The sequence below is a fragment of the Fukomys damarensis genome, unplaced genomic scaffold (assembly GCF_012274545.1).
Source record: "Fukomys damarensis isolate Sample0158 unplaced genomic scaffold, DMR_v1.0_HiC HiC_scaffold_11, whole genome shotgun sequence".
Taxonomy (NCBI): domain Eukaryota; kingdom Metazoa; phylum Chordata; class Mammalia; order Rodentia; family Bathyergidae; genus Fukomys; species Fukomys damarensis.
The window spans coordinates 8,916,189-8,921,837 of NW_022900923.1; the positions used below are offsets into that span (position 1 = coordinate 8,916,189).

Here is a 5,649-nt window from a genome sequence, read left to right on the forward strand (position 1 = left end):
CTCGTTACTCTTTAACAGTGTCTACCCTGGCTATCCCCCCCCCCCACTAAATAAAAGAATTCTGTGGTTTTCCTGTATTTCTGGCTCTTGATTTGTGGCCCCTTAGTTGGAGAGCTTGTCCTACTGCTACTCTACTGGCACCTTGACCCCCCTCACTGGTCCATGAAAGCCAGCGGCCCTGAACTGGGTGACTGCTTCCCAGGGGACATTTGGCGGTAGCTGGAGACATTTTGGATAGTCATTTGTTAGTTTTTTTGAGATGGGATCTTGCTGTGTAGTTCAGGTTGGCCTTGAACTTTGCCATCCTGCCGCAGCCTCCTGAGCCCTGGGATCACAAGTGTGCCTTGACTTTATTTCTTTTTTTTTTGAGACAGGGTCTCTTGTAGTTCAGGTTGGCCTTGAACCTGCAGTGACCCTCCTGCTTCATCCTCCACAGTTCCAGAATGCGGGGATTACAGGCATGTGTCACCACACCCAGTTCTGTGCTGTCCTTTCAGGGCAATGAAATAAAACCAAGTTATTGCAGATGTATAATAAACAAGAGGAATTTGTCCTGCACACGTGCAGCTTTGTCACAGAATTGGTAATGTAGTTTCCACTCGGAAAAAGGAGGACGCTAGTCAAACACAATCAGAAACAGATGACTAGTGGCCGGGCGTGGTGGTGCACACCTGTAATCCCCAGCACTCGGGTGGCTGAGGCAGGAGGATCACTGTGAGTTTGAGACCAGCCTGTGTTACATAGTGAGTTCCAGGTCAGTCTCACTACATAGTGAGACCCTGTCTCAAAAAAAAAAAACAAAACAAAAAAAACACTGATGACTGGGCTGTTAGGGAATATTATTTATAGCTGACGTTTCCCAAAGCCTCATGCACTCAGGCAGGGCTTGGGAGGTCCTGGATTGTGGTGGTGGGATACTCATCTGTGTCCACTGATGAGTGTACAGATGAACGTGATGTTGGGAGGTGGGCCCTGGTTGGAGGAGGGCCCTGGGGGCGTGGCCTGGAAGGGTCTGTCTCCTCTCCGGCCGCCCTGCCCGAGCTGTTTCTCCTCTGACGCCACTCTACCTTGGAGCCAGCTGATTTAAGACTAAAACCTCTACAAACTGTGAGCCCAAGTAAACCTCTCCTTTAAGTCCTGTGTGAGGTCTTGTGTCTCAGTGCCGAGAAAGTACCGAAGAGGAAGCCTAAGGGGACCACGCTGACATAAATGTTGAGTTTAAATCCTGGCCAGTTATAATTGGCAAGGCCCAGTCCAAAATGAAAATGTAGGCCTTTTGTTCAGAAAGTCGGAAATGAGTATCATTAAAGGTACATCCGGCCGGGGATTTAGCTCAGTGGCACTGTGCCTGCCTTGCAAGCGCAAGGTTTTGAGTTTGATCCTTGGTACAAAAAACAAAAAAAAACCCCAAAAAAGTACACCTAAAGCTTTTTAATTTCCTCTAAGCTCTCTCTCTGCTCAACGTGGTATTTGCTATTTTATTCTCTTAAGAAAAATTGCTGGATATGGTGGCAGATGGCTATTTTCCCAGGACTTTGAAGGCTGAGGCAGGCTTGTCTAGAGTTTGAGGCCAGCCTGAAATATGTATCAACATCTGTTTCGAAACACCAAAACCAAAAAGAAAAGAAGAAAACTTAAATTATTAGCATGAATCTTACCATTCATCTTTATCTTGTGCAATGTCAGCTTAAATGCAAATTCCAGAGCATTTAGCTCATGTGTGGAATTACACAATTCCTATTCTGTGGCTTGTCCCTGGAGGTGCCTCCAGCCAGCCAGAGGGACAAACACACCCAGCCTCAGGCATCTGGGGACCTGTGAGGGCTCAGTCCCCTCCACTCACTGGCCCCAGGCCTGGAGAGGTCGCGCCAGGCGTCTCTCCCCGCTCCTGCCCCTGCTCCTCCCTGTGCCCTACCTCCAGGCAGGGACTTGGTCCTGGGCCAGGATCCTGGGTGACCCTTGCTAGGCCAGGGCCTCCTGCTGTTGCTTACTGTTGCTGCTGCCATGCCCCTGCCCCAAGATGCTCTGAGGCCCAGGTACCCAGCCCAGAGCCTGCTGAGAGCCAAAATGGGGTCCCCAGGGGCCTGGGGAACCTTGAGAACCCTTGGCAGGGTGTCAGGAAGCAGGGCTGTGTGAGCTTCTACACCCTGCAGAAGGCCTGATATCTACCAGGTTTCCTTGCAGAACGCAAATTCCAAAATAAGTGAATAAAAGAGCTTCCATTAAAAAAAACCCAAACAAACCAAAATGCAAATTTCAAGGTCCAGCTGTTAAGGACCTCAGGACAGTGGGTCTAGTCACCAGCCTGTGTCAGGCTCTTCTGAGTGCCAGGTCCTTGGGTGCACGGCTGTGTGGCTGCACTGGTCCCTCACCCCTTGAGCCAAGTCTTGTCTTCAGAAAATGCCTTTTCCCTCTGTCATTTTGCTATGCAGTTCACTCTGGCCTTGAATTCATGGTGCAGCCTATGCTGGCCTCAAGCTCACAGTGATCCTCCTGCCTCAGCCTCCTCAGTGCTGCGATCACAGGTGTGCACCATCGCCCCCCGCTTTCCTTTTGGAAATCCGTGGCATCCTGGACGGCATCCCCGGCCTTCTCCATGTCAGCCTCTGTCCTCCTAAAATCAACAAACAGTTAAGGAATGCCGATTCCCAGGCAACACTGTTTAAGGGGCTGGAGATACAGCAACGAGGTGACTCGCAGTGCCCGCCTCTCTCTATTCCTGCCGGTCCAGATGGGTGAGCCTGGGGCAGGTCAGCAAGGACAGGGCGCCTTGGCAGTGAGCTCGGGAGCAGAACAAAGCAGGAGGGGCAGGGAATAGGGTTGCAACTTTAGGACAGGTGGCACTTGGGGTGCAGCAGGAAGAGGAGGCGCTAACCAGAGGAGGTTGGGGTGGTGGAGAAAGGACAGGTGGGTTGATTGGGGCAGGGACGGGAGGACAGAGTGTGCGCGTTTGAACGGGGAGTTTAACCAAGTACCACCGGGCAGCGCCTGTCTCCGGATTGGCCAGCTGTCCTGACAGATACGCACCGCGAGGTGGCGCTGTGGCCCCGCGCCCGCCTGCAGCGCAAAGGCGCCGCGCGGACGTAGACGGCTTCTGTTACGTCAGAGTCGCCGCGCGCCTGGGACCCAGGCAGCCCTCGGGTCAGCCTTTTACGCGGGGGCCGGAGGCACAGCTGGGGTTTTAGGCTCCAAAGCCGAGTTCATACCAGGAGCTAGCTGATCAGCTCCTGCCCGGGGCAGCGACCCAGGCCATTAAAGAAAAGGGGGGGATTCTGAGGAGAATCTGAAACCCCGAACGGGAGCGTCTCCGTCCCTGAGACTTTCGGTTGGGGAAACAGAGGCCCCTATTATGTAGGTCTCACTGTGGAGTTCAGGCTGGCATGGAGCTTGAAGCAGTCCTCCTGCCTCAGCCTCCCGAGTGCTGGGATTCACCCCCACAGCCGGCTATGCAGTCTTCAAAGTCACAATATTCCCTCCCTACTAAAAGGAGTCGCAGCCCCTTGCTACTGCAAAAGCAGGACTAGGCCAGCACACAGGCTGGGATCCTCACACCGAGGAGCCTGTGGGGACAGTGCCGAGGGAAGGGAAGGACAGCCCCAGGGTGTGACGTAGGCCTGTGCTCCTTGGAAGGAGCTCACTGCCCAGGGTCCGCTGGGCATCTGCTTCATGTGCAGACCCCAAGTGAGCAGGTCCAGGGCTGGCTGGAGAATCTGCCCTCCGGGTGGGTGGCTCTGGGGGCCTCAGACAGGGTCCCTGCAATCCTCTGTAGCTCTCTAGTGGAATCCCACAAGGGCCCAAGGGGCCACAGCCCCGCTCTTGGCGGCCAAGATGTTGGGGGACAGAGGAGGTGGCCGGTGAGCTGTCCTTACCCAGAGCACAGGCTGGATGGCCAGGGAGGCTCTGCTGGGGACCAGAGTCACCCGAAGAGAGAGCTGCACCGGGAGCAGTAGGGGACCCATCCTGTGGTGCCCGGCACTGCCACGGGGCACCCAGATTCTGAGCCACACTTCCTGGGAGCCGGGAGGGCAGGTGGCTCCTTAGAGTTGAACTCTGGATCCAGGGAACGTTCACTCCAGCCGGCCAATTAACTCACCCACGGCCACCTCTTGGGCCTCGACGACATGGACTGGTGAGGGCTTCACACACTCACTTGGGGGCTGTGCGCTTTCTTAAAGGCAGGTGTTGGGGGCAGATCTCCAATCTCAATGAACCAGCCTGCTGCCATTGACAGGGCTCACACCCTGGACGCTTCCTGGTGACCTCCCATGGCCATGGGGACAGGGCCTGGGCCAGCCGGGTGGCAGAGCACTCGCCCAGCACGTGTGAGGCCCTGTTCCAGCCCTAGCACTGAAAAAAAAAAAAAAAAAAAGCTGGGTGTGGTGGCACACGCCTGTCATCCCAGTACTCAAGAGGCGGAGGCAGGAGTCACCATTAGTCGAGGGCCAGCCTGGAATGCATACCGAGTCCCTGTCTCAAAAAAAGATAAAATGAAATGAAATAAAATAAAATGACATTCCCAGCAACGTGCTCTTTTGCCCTCTTCTGTCAGCCCATCCCCACCACAGGTCCACACGTGCATGGTACACACGCATGTGCACAAAAACACACAGGTGTCTACCACCCTTCATGCTTCTTCAGAGGAGACAGGTGGTGGCTCAGATGCTGGGAGCAGGAGGAGGACAACTTGGAAGGCCTTTAAAGTTCTTTTTAAGGGACCTGGCTTTATTGTCATGATTTGCAGAACTCTCCAGGCACAAATTCCCTCTGTTCAAGTGTAGCCCATCATTTTACAGGGGTCCTAGGGCAGACAGGAGGGTGGCGCTTTATATCTAAGGCCCTCCAAAGCCTCAGGCCCTCCTTAGGTGGGGCTTTGGGCGGTGATTGGGTCACGGGGTGTGATACTCACCTGTAGATTGGTCCACTGATGAGTTTGCGGCTACATGTGAAGTGGGAGGTGGAGCCGGGTGGGAGGAGGTCACGGGGGCGTGGCCTGGGAGGGTCCGGCCCCCTCCTCCTCCCTTGATCGCTGGCTGCTTCCGGTCGCCATGCCGTGGGCTGTTTCTTCTCCGCCATGCCGCCCTGCCTTGGAGCCAGCTGACAGTGGACTGAAACCTAAGCCTCTCCTCCTCTAATTTGTGGGCGTAAGATGTTGGGTCCGGGGATGAGAAAGTCACAGACAGGTCGTGTGTGTTGTGTGGCACCGGGTCTCCAGCCCCTGACCACCGTCCCTTCCCCCGATCGCTCTAGGGATTCAGGATGTTCTTGTCCAGCACACAGAGAAGGGTTAACTTTTAATTTTCACGATAGCCCAGAGACTGGCACCTGTGACCCTCAAGTCCCCACATTTCTCTCCCAGCATCCGGCCACCTCCTGGTTTCCGCTGGGCCTGCGCTCCGGCGATGCAGGCCTGGTCAGGGCGCACCGGAGGCGGCCCGGACCGATCACACTCTGGGAACCCAGAGAGCCGTCTCCACCGCACGCCAGGGCACGGCTGGGCAGGTCCCTCCCTCACGTGAGTTGCCACTCACCTCGGTGCTGTTTATCGCAGTCACACAGGTGACCTCAGCCGGTCCCAGACGGTGCAGCCTCGGCCGAGGTGGGGCCAGAATCGGAGCTCCTGAGGCTTCCGTGCGATCGGGAAGTGGCTGC

General features: G+C 55.4%; 1 long non-coding RNA gene across 1 annotated transcript; it reads right to left on the reverse strand.

Annotated features, from left to right (window-relative positions):
- Positions 1 to 1,608: 1,608 nt before the first annotated feature.
- Positions 1,609 to 5,649, reverse strand: LOC104875164. Its single transcript, XR_783984.1, has 3 exons — positions 5,529 to 5,649; positions 4,094 to 4,347; positions 1,609 to 2,614 (listed from the first exon to the last, which is right to left on the reverse strand). It is a non-coding gene; the product is annotated as an uncharacterized LOC104875164 (long non-coding RNA).